This window comes from Sander vitreus, chromosome 14 (genome assembly GCF_031162955.1).
Source record: "Sander vitreus isolate 19-12246 chromosome 14, sanVit1, whole genome shotgun sequence".
Taxonomy (NCBI): domain Eukaryota; kingdom Metazoa; phylum Chordata; class Actinopteri; order Perciformes; family Percidae; genus Sander; species Sander vitreus.
In genome coordinates, this window is record NC_135868.1 from 5093833 (window position 1) to 5107788 (window position 13956).

Genomic DNA, 13956 nt, shown 5'->3' on the forward strand with positions numbered 1-13956 from the left:
GAAACTGTAGGTAACCATAGCAACGATGCTGAGGCATCACACTGTGTTACAGATTAACTGAAGAAACTAACCTTACCGTGGCTTAAATTGACCATGGAAATGCTTAAACGTTTGATGATGGCTGCAATAATGTCCTTCAAGGTTTCCGAGAAAATAATTGACTCTCTTGAGGAAGCTCCACTCTAGTCCGTTCTTTTTCTCACAGCGATGACTGATCACTGTTGATGATGATTATTATATGATTATGAATAAAATATGAATCTGCACAGCCCTCATTATTTGATAATTGGTATTGGTCTGCGCTGTGTTGTGGATGCGCCGCGGGCCCCCGCGAGCAATCGCAGCCATTCAAGTCAATGCTTGACATTCCACCACCTGGCCAATGTGCGTCCCAGAAGCGTGCGTGAAGCAGCTCTCCGCTCCGCTAAAGATACGCGCCATGTCTATTTTCACGCAAGCTGTTCGGGACAGCCGGGCAGGTAGTGAAACAGCGAGATTATCCAGTCAATTTACCAAAAGACACTCCCCGATATTGTTTATGTCTCCTCTACAACACCACGTATGATGAGAGATTTATCTTGGAGGTAGAAAAACATAATAGGACATTACAGATCTTTTTTATCAGGACAACGCCAGAAAAGAGTTTAACTACAGGAGTGCTTGGAGTGGATGGTAGATACTAGCTTAGTCTCGATTTGCCAGACCTTCCTCCACAGCGCTGCGAAGGAGGGTCTGGCTAGTCCACACAGCATTCTGGGATGGGAGAAAAAAAAATGTGCTTTGGTTTATTGCCATTTTTTTAAAATCACAATTGTCATGGGTGGCGCTAAGCCGCTGCAAAATAGCTTCGGGAAGGAACTTGTTTTGGTGGAACATACTGTATGTACGTTCAAAAGTAGTTTTAGTCGTGCAACAGAAAACTCAGATTGGACAGATAGTCTAGCTAGCTGTCTGGATTTACCCTGCAGAGATCTGAGGAGCAGTTAATCGTAGTCCTCATAAATCCACCGGAGTTTAAAAATCACAATACCGGCCAGAAAGATTAACATCTGGCGGAATTTCCAATGCCACTCTATCAATCCCGGAAGTGGACCGTCGTGGATATAGACTAATACTATCTTAATAAACACATATTTGTTCTGTAAAGTACTTGTAGAGACAATAAAATCTGTGATTCAGGCAGGCAAGACGCTCTGCTTCTGAGACGCTCCCTGGTGTGGTATGGTGCGTGGCGGAGGATGGAACAAAACCGGAACGCAGCACAGACGTGCCCAATGGAAAATCAGGCTTAGCCAACAAGTCCTCCAAAGCAACCGACCACACAGGTTGTTAATCACTTTATTTAATAAATGAGCGCCCCTAGGGGTGGCAGGAAATACGACTCACAGGAGCATTTTTCATCCATAAATCTAAACGTAATGGTCAGTTTTAAAAACAGTTGTTTTAACGAACTTTCTGGTTCTTAATACCAGGTTCTTGACCACCTGCTTTGCGCCCGTCATAATTACTATGGCCACTAGAAGGCACCGCCTAACCAAAACCAGATATATGGGTCGTAATTGCTGCATGTACAAACGATCTATGGGGGCGTTTTTTTCGGCGGAGGACAGTCTCTGCTAACTACATCACTTGGGGACATTGACCAATTCTGTTTGAAAGAGGGAATATTAGACACAAAAACTCTAAAGAAATACAGAAAGACAGATTTGGCATTGATCAAAGTTATTTATGTGCTATTAACGAAAGAAGCTACTTCATACATAGCTCACTTACAGTTAGCATATTTTTGGTGAGATGAAATTGCATTACTTGAACAAGCAAATCAGAACTGTCCCTCATCGTGATGTCACAATTGAAAAATAAAATACTACCAGTGTAGTGGATAACGAATAATGATGATTTAAAAAAGTTGAGTTTGTGTGCGGCTCTAAAAAACAAAGAACATCACATTTTTTGGTGAAAGAATATCACAATATTGCTTCAGAGACGGTTAGTAGTCGGAACAATGTGTCATAAAAATAGAATTTTTTTTACATGTTTCTGAAACTGTGTCATTTTTCATCTGATGATCATAAATGACCTGTAACAGCAAACGAGAATAACAGTGAAAAGAACGCTATTTTTATATAGTTTTTATTAATGCCTCTTCCCAGGTCCCATTTTTCCTGCGAAGTCACAGAATGATTTGCGGCAGGAAGAACTGCGCTAGAGAGCACACATTCTGATGGGTCACAGATTTCGACGTGACACCGGAAAAGCCTGTGTTAGTGAGTATGCAGGAGATTTCTTTTATATAGGCTTAATTGTATTTTAATGTTATTTTAGAAGCTATCTGTTGTAGTTATGGCTGATACTGGGGCAGGGCCATCACAGGAGAGAAGGAAATTAAACGAAGAACAACTAAAAGCTAAAAGGGAAAGTGAAAGACAACAGGAGAAACCCGAGTCACACTCTTTCGGGCTTTCAACAGATGGAGACAATTATGGGATTGTAAATTATTCAAAACCCACCCTGAATTGGCCCTCAGGTATGTAATATGTCTATTTCATTCATAAAATAACTTTACAATGCGCGATGTGGTTGTACACCAGTAGCCGACATTAAATTACGTCCCCCTTCCATTTGGCACGGACGTTTTATTCCGTTTTATTTCGTCCATGTTTGTGTTGGCCTACTATTTTCTTTTCCCTTGTCCCCCTGTAACGTTACTTGTGTAAAGCGTCCGTGGGTTTCATGAAATGCGGTATATTGATCTAAGTTATTATTACTTTGGTTGCTACAACAAGCTCTTAATGCTTTGGCTCGTGACACAGTGACAGTGATAACGTTACCCGGTTTAGCTCACGATACAGCTAGGCTAAGAATACAACACTTGAAATGCAACGATGCATGTGTAACGTATTCTCTTACTGTAAATGAATGATTTTCTTTCCGAGCAAAATATTCATGGCAACTATATGACCTCCCGGTAACGCTAACTCAGTAATCTACAGTGGGCAATACAGCACCGTAAGAAAAGATCTTTACGACAGCAAGCGTGGCAAAAACACTACCGCTTTTGTCAAAAGGGGCTGCTAGAATCAACACAAACTGACAAGTTTCTTATAGCCACTTTAAAAGTTTAGTTATGGGCTTTATCATCTTACATCATAAATCTAGTCCCTGCCCTCAGCTGATGTCCATCTCCAGCATGTCCGTGGCTGTTTGAACGTTTTCTAGGTTTTCCTGGGGAAACAGGAAGTAGGTCGGCTAATCAATACGCCAACATCCCTCAGGCCGATGAAAGCATGATAGATGTACCTGCCAGAATGCTGAAAATCCCAACATAAAGGGTTTTAATAGGACACAAGCCACCCAGATGGCTTCAGTGAGTCCTGACAGATGACATCAAGTCGCTCTCTGGTGATGCCTTCAAAGCCGAGGGAGAAGGCTTCACTTCTCCACAGGGAACTTGAGATATCCCACAGCACGCTGAATTAAACATGACAGGGACCCCATTTCCATATAGAAACAGCACACATTGATTGTGCTAACTTATAGGCTGTTAAAGATTAAATTGTCTAATCTAAATTTTCAAGTCTAATTTTATCTTTGACTGCTATGGTGAAGTCTGCTTGTTTGTTTCATTTTTACAATGAGGAAAATTAGTATTGACTTTGCAGTAAACACAGTGTTTGGGGAGATATGTTGTCCCAGCTGCTCCTGACAAACATGCTGCCACAAGAAACCACAAACTTGTCATGTAAAAATGCTGTTTTCATCCTGTCTTATATTGTGATTCATTTTGAGAAAGTATGAATATAATACCTGACAGATTGGTGTAACTTTCCTCCAAATCAGATATGTTTTACTTAAGTCAGTAAAGTTAAAGGAAACATTTACCTTTACATCATTCCAGCACAAAAATATGCCTTCGCTGTAATGCAGTAATCTACCCTTCCCGTCTGTTAATGCAAATTCAACACGTCAGTCACAGCCTTCCACTAGTAAACCACTAAAAGGCCTTTGTTATGAATCAGCTGCAGTATTTCCTTCATTGCTAACATGTCCCACGAAAATTGATGTACGGTCTAGATTTGTTGTGTATTTCTTTTTACCCACAACCGTTTTTAATATCACACAAGAAGTCAAATGAAATGGCGAGGAAGACGCAAGCTGTGAGCTGAGATGAGCTGAGTGTACCGAGTCTGTCATCAGTGTCACTGACCAAATCAGTGGGTTTTTGTTCCACTCACTGGTGACTAAAAGTCCTGATGTCCGCTCAGCTGTGATATACAGAATGCCACTTCTTGGTTAAAAGTACTGAAAGACAGCATAAGTCATAAAAACAATCCAAATGTGATAACTCCGTTGCAGAGAGGTGGTGCTGAGCTAATACAAAGTAACTTTACATAAAGTACTTACTTTATTATTTATAACAAACTACCTGCCCCTTGTTTTATGATGAATGTTGGTATACAACGTGGAATGGGGTTATGGGGTCTATAATATTCATTGTAATGCCAGTTTTTGTGTGTGCCTTTTTTGGACAACAAAAAAAAGGGAAATTCTGTCTTTTAGACTTAACTTAAAGGTCCCATGGCATGAAATTTTGTTTAACATTAATAAGAGTTCCCCTAGCCTGCCTATGGTCCCCCAGTGGCTAAAAATGGCGATGGGTGTAAACCAAGCCCTGGGTATCCTGCTCTGCCTTTGAGAAAATGAACGCTCAGATGGGCCGATCTGGAATCTTCCCTTTATGATGTCATAAAGGGAAAGGTTACCTCCCATTTCTCTGCTTTGCCAACCCAGAGAATTTGGCCCCCCGATGAGAAAGAGAAAGACATCATGGCTTGCAAACAAGCGAAGCATGGCAGTTGGTCAAGGCCACACCCCCACCCTCCACCTTGCGCCCCCCCCTCTCCTCCTCAATAGCATTTAAAGCTACAGACACAGAAATGGCACATCCTAAGGAAAGCTCATTGTGGGACTGGCTCTAGTGGCTGTAATTCTGCACCAAGGCTGAATTTCGGGAAAGAGCCTTCAGATACAGTATTAGGGGACCACTAAGGCCCATACAAAAGCATCCAAAAAGCAGCATGTCATAGGACCTTTAATATGAAAATGTCCTATCTCGTGTCCCATGTCCTATCCCAATCTGGGAATTAGTCTCCTTTAGCATCATATTTAGACGCGCTTGGTCGGGACAATCGGCGTCACTTTTTGACGCTATGGGTGGGGACGTATGTTTAACTGACATGCGGCACAAGAGCGGGACAGTTAGGTTTAGGAAAAGATTGTGGGTAGGGTTATAAAATGTAAAATGTACTGTATACGTGGGACACAAAACCCCGGTCTACTGGGTGACAGTCCTGTGTTGTTTGATCCATCCACCACCCCAACCAAAATCCTCATGCCGATTTTCGGTCTTTCATACTACTCGCTACCGGTGTCGCTCTTAATACTACGTCACACTGTCACATCTGTCGGCCGTAAAGAAGTCATAGAAAAGTAGTTACAAATGTAACTTTTCTTCGGGGTTATGTTTTGAAAAGGGTTCGGAAGGCAGTTACTTACAGTGAAAGTGCATGTTCCAGCTAAACCAGGGTTTTAACTTGCTCTTTAACCTTAGAAACATTGTTTTTATGCACCTGGTCTTGCAATGAAGTGAACAGAATAATTCGAAACAGCAACGGACTAAAATCTAAGTGCTGTAACATCACAGCATCGGGAATGATGATGATGTTTGAACTGACGTGCATTTGAACACCAATGCAACAGCTTAGCTTAAATAAATAAACACACAGAGTTGATACCTGCAAATCCTCGAACTGGTATAAATAAAATGAGTCCAAACATTTACCACCGAGTTTGATTTTAAACCCGGTTGGCATCACAGGTTGCTCCCAGCATTGCATAAGAAGAAATTCTTCCTTTCTTCTTATTAAGGCGCTTAATGGAAAACCATTTCAGACTCAAACCGAATGAAGAGAAAGTCAAAAAGATTGAAATGTAGGAAACAACAAACTCAAGCAGAACAGGATCAGGCAGCTTGATAAAAAGTGACTACCAAAGAAAACGCATTATCACTTCATTGCCCCTGGAATGCATTTAATGTGTCCTTTAAAGCAAAGTCAGGAGTGAAAGTCAACTGTGAATCTATATGAGCTTACTTTCCAATTTAGCAACCTACCACACATGCTGATTTACTCCACCATTCTACCTTCTCTGCCACTCTACAGTCGCCATGAAACCCTCGGAAAACAAAAACAGCCACCAGTTACTCGTCTCCTGCCGGCTGTCAACTGCTATCCATCGCGCTTTAACTGTGAGGTTTCCCCCTGACTTGCTGGCATGATGAGGCATTGCAAGTGTGTGTGTGTGTGTGTGTGTGTGTGTGTGTGTGTGTGTGTGTGTGTGTGTGAGAAAGTGCATCCTTGCTTCCAGCCTGGTGCTTTTGTAAGTGTGAGTGTGTGACTAAAAAGGTTCTGCATTAGACTGTGGGTTGTGTATCTCCATGAGAGTTGAAATCTGTGCCTGCAGTGAATCCTGTGTGCATGATGAGAGCTCGTGGCTTCAACGCTTCTTATGTTTTGGCTTAAAACGAGAAGCTGCAGTGATCAGGGAGCTGACTGCTGGGCCCCACAGGGCTGCTACACACAGGTCAGGAGCTGTACTGCAAACACACATTCACACATATTTGTATTATTGAAACCTCAGATAGAACCTGACTCTTGTTGAGCGGCCATCGCACACCAACTAAACTGAAGTCTATTCGTAAGCTAAACCCCTCTGTCTATGAACATAGTGTAGACACGTATACCCTACATGACCAACACTATATGGACACCCAAACATTTCAACAATATGTGATTGTTGGACTTCTCATTCCAAAACCACGGGCTTTAATCTGCTGCTATAACAGCCTCCACTCTTCAAAAAAAAAAAACTGCTGCACGGATTTGCTCCAGTTCAGTCACAAGAGCAATAGTGAAGCCAGCCACTGATGTTCAGTGATGAGGTTCGGCTCAAAGTCGCTGTTCCAATATGTCGGATGTGGGTTGAGATCAGGGCTCTCTCTGTGCAGGCCAGTCAAGTCCTTTGGCACCAAACTGTGATATACATCTTTTTTTTACAGACCTGGCTTTGTCATGCTAAAATGTTGCCACCAGGTTAAAGGCACACTACACTTATAAAAGTATAAATGGTATAATGTGCAATAGACCGAATCACTGTGATGTCGCACTGACACAACAATCACGTCAGGGTGGACAAATGGCCACTGATTTGAATTGTGGAGGAAAATAAAATCGGCAAACTTGTTTATTCCTGTTCAGCTGTAACTGTAAATTTAAAGATATCAAACTTGAAAGGGTCCGACCTATCGGTCATTTCTGCTGTGCTTATTTTATGTTGCTTTGCTAGCGTCTTTAATAAATCAAATCTAGTGTTAGGAACAGCAACATCTCACTGCCGGTCGGACTGACTGCTAGTTTGGGTGGGGTCATTTTCTGTAGTCTGTGGCCCAACAGGTAAATTAGGTCTCCAATGTGATGTTAGTGAAGGTGTTGACATAAGAAAGCATCAAACATGCATTTTAAATAAATGAGATATATCAAGTTTTCATAAACAAACATTGTGATTGGGTCTATACTAATGGGTGACATGTTTGTTGTTTACTTCCTGCCAACACTCTGCCAAGGAGTCCACTTTTGCCTGCAGCCTGGCTGGCACCGCACAGGCCCCTCCGTCCTAGAGTGACTCTCTTCCTACGAGACTGAATGAATCACTCTTTGTCTGCCCCTCTCCTAGGAACAATCTGTCCTGAGAGAATATACCTGCTGCTTTAGGCCACACAGCTCTCAGGGTTCGAAAAGTCATGTAAACCTCTCCAGCATGATAAGGTTGCTCTATCCTCTTCAAGATGGGTTGAAGAAGAACTCTCAACAAATTCTCTCGGGGAAAAGAAGCCAGCGGAGGTAGATCCAAAAGCCGCCCAGATGCCTCTATGTTGAGGTGTTGTGGACTCATACAAACAAGAGGAGACACTAGGGGAGACCCAGAACATGCTGCAGAGATTATATCCATGAAGGATAATGACCCCTAATATATGACTGATTGCCTACAGGAGTGACGTGCAGCATTGTGGGGGAAAAACAAAAGAAAAAACATTGGTATTTCGGAGCCAGAAGTGACCATGTTTGGACAAAAGGGTGGAGCTGGCAGGGATGATGCAGCCAAGCCAGTGGTGTGTTCATGGTTGCAATACGCTAAGCTAAACGCTAAAGAGGGAAAGTTGCTGATTTTCAACCCTTCCGAAGCGAGTCATCCAGTGGAGATTTACCAGTGGGTAGACACGGTCCTCCGGGCATTGGCGACATTCATCTGCATCCACGGCAGTACAGAAAATCAGATAAACTTTCCCTTAAAGAAACACGCCGACTTATTGGGACTTTAGCTCATTCAACCGTAACCCCCAGAGTTAGATAAGTCCATACATACCCTTCTCATCTCCGTGCGTGTTGTAACTCTGTCCGACGGCTCCACCGGTAGCTTAGCCTAGCACGGATCCTGAAGGTAACCGGTTCCATCTAGCCTACTGCTCCGAATAAGTGACAAAATAACGGCAACATGTTCCTATTTACATGTTGTGATTTGTATAGTCAAAGCGTGTACAAATAACAAGGTCACATGAGACACAGCCATCTTCTAACCGTATATAAACTGGGAACTACATTCTCAGAAAGGCGAAGCATTGCTACTCTCTGCTCGGGGCTTATCAGCTGCTGCAAGCATATCACTCCGCCCAATTAGCAAAAGTAGCAGTGCTTCGCCTTTACCTTCAGGATCCGTTCACCTTCAGGATCCGTGCTAGGCTAAGCCACCGGTGTAGCCATTGGACAGAGTTACAACACGCACTGAGATGAGAAGGGTATGTATGGACTTATCTAACTCTGGGGGATACGGTGAATAAGCTAAAGTCCCAATAAGTCGACGTGTTCCTTTAAGTTACCAGCTAGCACTAGCAGTAGCTAACTAGCTTTTGTTGGCAAGGTGCTACTGAACGCTGAAAAAGACATTTTTAGACTACCAAAATATTCCAATCAGCTTTGATGAAGTGAAAACACAGTGAGAGGGGTCATGTTTGAGATGAATACATGGACAACAAAACCCCAAAACAAGGTCACATCTATTTTAATGTACACAGGGCCATGGTTAGCATCACTAAGCCTCTACCATGATTGACATGTCAGCATGTAGCCACGCCCCTAACGCATCCTTTATCGTATATTTCAAAAGAAATGGGACCATAATTTACAAAATGATTTTACAGTCATGCTGTATTGAAGAAGACTTGAAACGATTCAAGCGATTGAGACCATGAAATAAAAATGTTAACAGAGTTAATAAATCAAGTGAGTAGTAGGGTAATTTTCTCAGATTTCTATAGAAACCAACTTATTTTTGGAGCCAGTGGAGTTGCCCCCTGCTGGAAATGAGATAGAATGCAGGTTTAAGGCACCTCCGCATTGCCTTCACTTTTCAAACCCTGGAAGTTGGTGCTTGAACCTAATACCTAATTTGCCACCACAGACGTGTACTATACCCAGAAACCAAACTGATTATCATTAGGATATAAAACCTCACTCACCCACAACTTCAGATATTACAATTACCCTTTTGGTTATGACACTCACCATCTCCTCGGCTCTGACAGCTGAGATATCTTGCCAATATCTTGCCAGCTGTCTGGCTCTGGGCTCTGGCAGCCTGCTCTCTGAGTTTATGAATACAATCTGGGCTGATGAATACCAACACTATACATTCCATTTGTCACAGATCTGCACACTTGATTTGTGAAAATGCGAAGTGTAAATTTAGTTTGCATAATTGGTAATTGCAGAATTCTGCCTCATAGAAATATGAAATGTTATTTCACTTGACTCACAGCTGCTGTGGATGAAAACCAAATTCACTAATGTTGGCTAATTCCCTGAGATGAATAATCACGGCTAATAGTAATGATGACAGTATGAGATTCTGTAACCAATAATCAGCTGTTCCCTCCAGGACTGATCTCTCTGAAAACCAGCTGGTGAGCTGATCAGAAAAAAGGCTTTAATTACATCTCCAGCTACAGTAGGGGTTAGTGATTGCCATCAGGTTTGTGACTGGAAGGTTCCGGGTTCAAATCTCAGATGAGGAGGAAGAAATAATATATATATATATAATAATAATAATAATAATAATGATAGTAAGACTTTATAATGAACTCATGGTCCAGCACAATATACAAAACACTTAATACAGATATATATATTATTTTTTTTTATTATTATTATTTTTTTAAATAACTCATCTATACTCATAAAAAGAGGCATTTGTGCCAGTAGCCATGTTTCCATCTAATTGTCAAGCGCATTTTAAAGGAGTGATAGAATGATTATATAGGGTATTTCACACTGTTCCTTAAGGTCTCCTAATAGGGTATTTAACCGAATGCTATTTTATTAGGCCCTTAACTACCCTGTGAATATGGCTCTATTTGGAACAAGAACTTTTTATGCGAGAAATCAACTATATAAAGCTCAAATATGGGCCGTTTTACAAAAATTGATGGCTAATGGCAAATTTGGTAAGACGTGTCGGACTTTAGGAGCTCCACACAGTCTGACGAGAAAACGGCAACTCCATACCCAGTGAAAGTCACCGTTTCTCGGCTACTGGACTATGGGAGCTCTGCGGAGCTGGCTAGCTGCCAGCTGCCGGCATAACTAGAGTATATTTAGTTGGAATTTCGTCACGCCACTTATATAACATGTACCCCAAGGTCTTATAAAGCTAACAATGGTGTCCGATTTCAATTTAATGCATTTTTGTGAACATTAGGGATTTCGTTAGCTGCTACTGTCCCTTCAATCCTATATGTACAGATCGCGGCTAGTTGGCTTCACTTTCGGCATTAATTAAAGTATATTTACAATTTGAATTTTGTCACGCCACTTATATGACATATACCCCAAGGTCTTATAAAGCTAACTATGGTTCGATTTCAATTTAATGCATTTTTGTGAACATTAGGGATTTCGTTAGCTGCTACTGTCCCGTCAATCCTATGAATCGCGGTTAGCTGCAGGCCCTGGAGCTCCATCAGGGCCTCGGCATTTTGTAGTCCAGTAACCCAGAACCGGTGACTTTGCGCGGGTATGGAGCGCCGTGGGCTTCCCTTCGTGACGGCGATCCAGCTAGCTCACAGCGAGCCGGAGTCTATGAAGCAGCACACGCTGGGCAGCGAGGCAGCACCGGCCGCTGTCACGTAGCCTGCTGAGCTCCTGCTGAACTGCGACACACAGTCGGGAAAATACAAGAGACACAAAAAAATGTGAGTGTCCGATCATCCTTGGTGCGACAGATCAACACAACGCTCTTTTTTTCTACTTATTGTATTTGATGTCGTTTTCAGCCCTGTAAACCGAAGACTGGGGCACAGATTCAAAGAAGGGGGACAGTCTCTTTGTGGTCATTTCGCATCTCTGCATGTAAGTTTGGCTTCTCTTCTTGGTCACTTTGAATTTCTTTGCATCATTGTGGTCATTCTCTGTTGTCAACAAGAAGTAGATCCTAATAAGACAACTCTCTGGTAGGAGGGGAGCACCAGAAGTAGCTAATCAGATTCTGGTGGGGGGGAGGGGGGGTTGGGGCTTTGTTACCCCTCTGGCCTCAGATTTATAGCAGCACATTAGAGGTGTAGCCACTAGCTTTTACCTTAGAAAGGTTGGAAAGTTCAAGCCATTTCTCTCTCCAGTGGACACTGAAAGACTAATGCATGCTTTCATCACAGTCAGGCTGAGTTATTGGAATGTGATAACAGTCCCGCTCTTTCTGAACGCTACAGTACTGTGAGAGTTTCAACAGGTTCAGAGGAAATCATCCTTACCAATTATGTGGAAGTGGAAGCAAAGGAAAACACACAAAAAGGCCGTTATAAATGCACGTCGCTGTAAAACTGCACTCTCATGCATACAGTAACTTGTTAGAACACTTGTAGGAAAAAAAAACAATATTCTTCATCACTAGTTGGCATTACAAATATAATGTCAGAGCTCTTTGTCAAAAAATAAGTCATGCAAACCATGACTCTGTACTCCTCCCTAAATGCATTAATATGCTCCATTTGTAGTAAGTAAGTCGGCAAAAGTTGAAATTCAAAACAGAGTGCAAACACTAAATCTGTTTATTTGCTCTTTCCTGCTATACAGAAACAGCGGGGAGAAAATACTACATTACAGTGTGTGTGTGTGTGTGTGTGTGTGTGTGTGTGTGTGTGTGTGTCTTATTTTGGTTTTTAGCTCAGTCAGCTGTTTCCCGCAGGATACGTTGGGTCTAAGTTGTGGGGGTGATATGCAACAAAAGCCCCGAGGCTGGAAGTGTAACCACTCGGTTCCAAAGGCGCTCCGCAGTCTGTCACTCTTATTATTTTTCCTTTTCTTATGGAATGAATATATTTTTAGGATTTTCCACCAGGGTCCCCATCATGCTCTGGGTAAACAGTAAGTACAGTATAATGTTGCTATTGGAGACCATAGGTATGCTGAATACTTCTGCTGATTCATATACTGTAAATCTGCACCATAACACAACAAGCAAATCGTGTTCACACTATAACAACACAAACAACAATCACTGGACTCATTTTGACACAAAAAAGACATTTTGTGAACTCAATGATTATTAGGCAATATTTCTAGAAGGTTTACGGAACATTTTTATATGATGTCTAGGAAGACATCTGCAATACTGCTATCCCTACAAGCTGCACTGACTCCAGCAGTATGTTTATAACTTCTGTTTAGATTTGAGTTTTAACCTACAAAAAAATATTGCGGCTTTGAAGCTCAAGCCCCCCTAAATTTCATCTCAGCCCCCCTAATAATTCTAACAATAAAAAACAATGTATTTTGTTTTTTAAACCAATTTTAGTGCTTCAAGTTAGAGTTTGCAAACTTGTCTGTTAGTGACAGAAGACAAACAGTTACAGGTTCAAAGGGCTTGAAACACGTTTAATATCCTGTGTCGCTGTCACCGATGCTATGCACCTGTAACCCAGTAGTAGTAGTAGTAGTATGTTCCCTGTGTACAGCAGTAGTAGTAGTATGTTCCCTGTGTACAGCAGTAGTAGTAGTATGTTCCCTGTGTACAGCAGTAATAGTAGTATGTTCCCTGTGTACAGTAGTAGTAGTAGTATGTTCCCTGTGTACAGCAGTAGTAGTAGTATGTTCCCTGTGTACAGCAGTAATAGTAGTATGTTCCCTGTGTACAGTAGTATGTTCCCTGTGTACAGCAGTAGTTGTAGTAGTATGTTCCCTGTGTACAGTAGTAGTAGTAGTAGTAGTATGTCCCCATGTGTACAGTAGTAGTAGTAGTAGTAGTATGTTCCCTGTGTACAGCAGTAGTAGTATTATGTTCCCTGTGTACAGCAGTAGTAGTAGTAGTATGTTCCCTGTGTACAGCAGTAGTAGTAGTATGTTCCCTGTGTACAGTAGCAGTAGTAGTAGTATGTTCCCTGTGTACAGCAGTAGTAGTAGTAGTATGTTCCCTGTGTACAGTAGTAGTAGTATGTTCCCTGTGTACAGCAGTAGTAGTAGTAGTAGTATTTTCCCTGTGTACAGTAGTAGTAGTAGTAGTATGTTCCCTGTGTACAGCAGTAGTAGTAGTAGTAGTATGTTCCTGTGTGACAGTAGTAGTATGTTCCTGTTTACAGCAGTAGTAGTAGTATGTTCCTGTGTGCAGCAGTAGTAGTAGTAGTAGTAGTATGTTCCCTGTGTACAGCAGTAGTAGTAGTAGTAGTATGTTCTCTGTGTACAGCAGTAGTAGTAGTAGTAGTAGTAGTATGTTCCCTGTGTACAGCAATAGTAGTAGTATGTTCCCTGTGTACAGCAGTAGTAGTAGTAGTATGTTCCCTGTGTACAGCAGTAG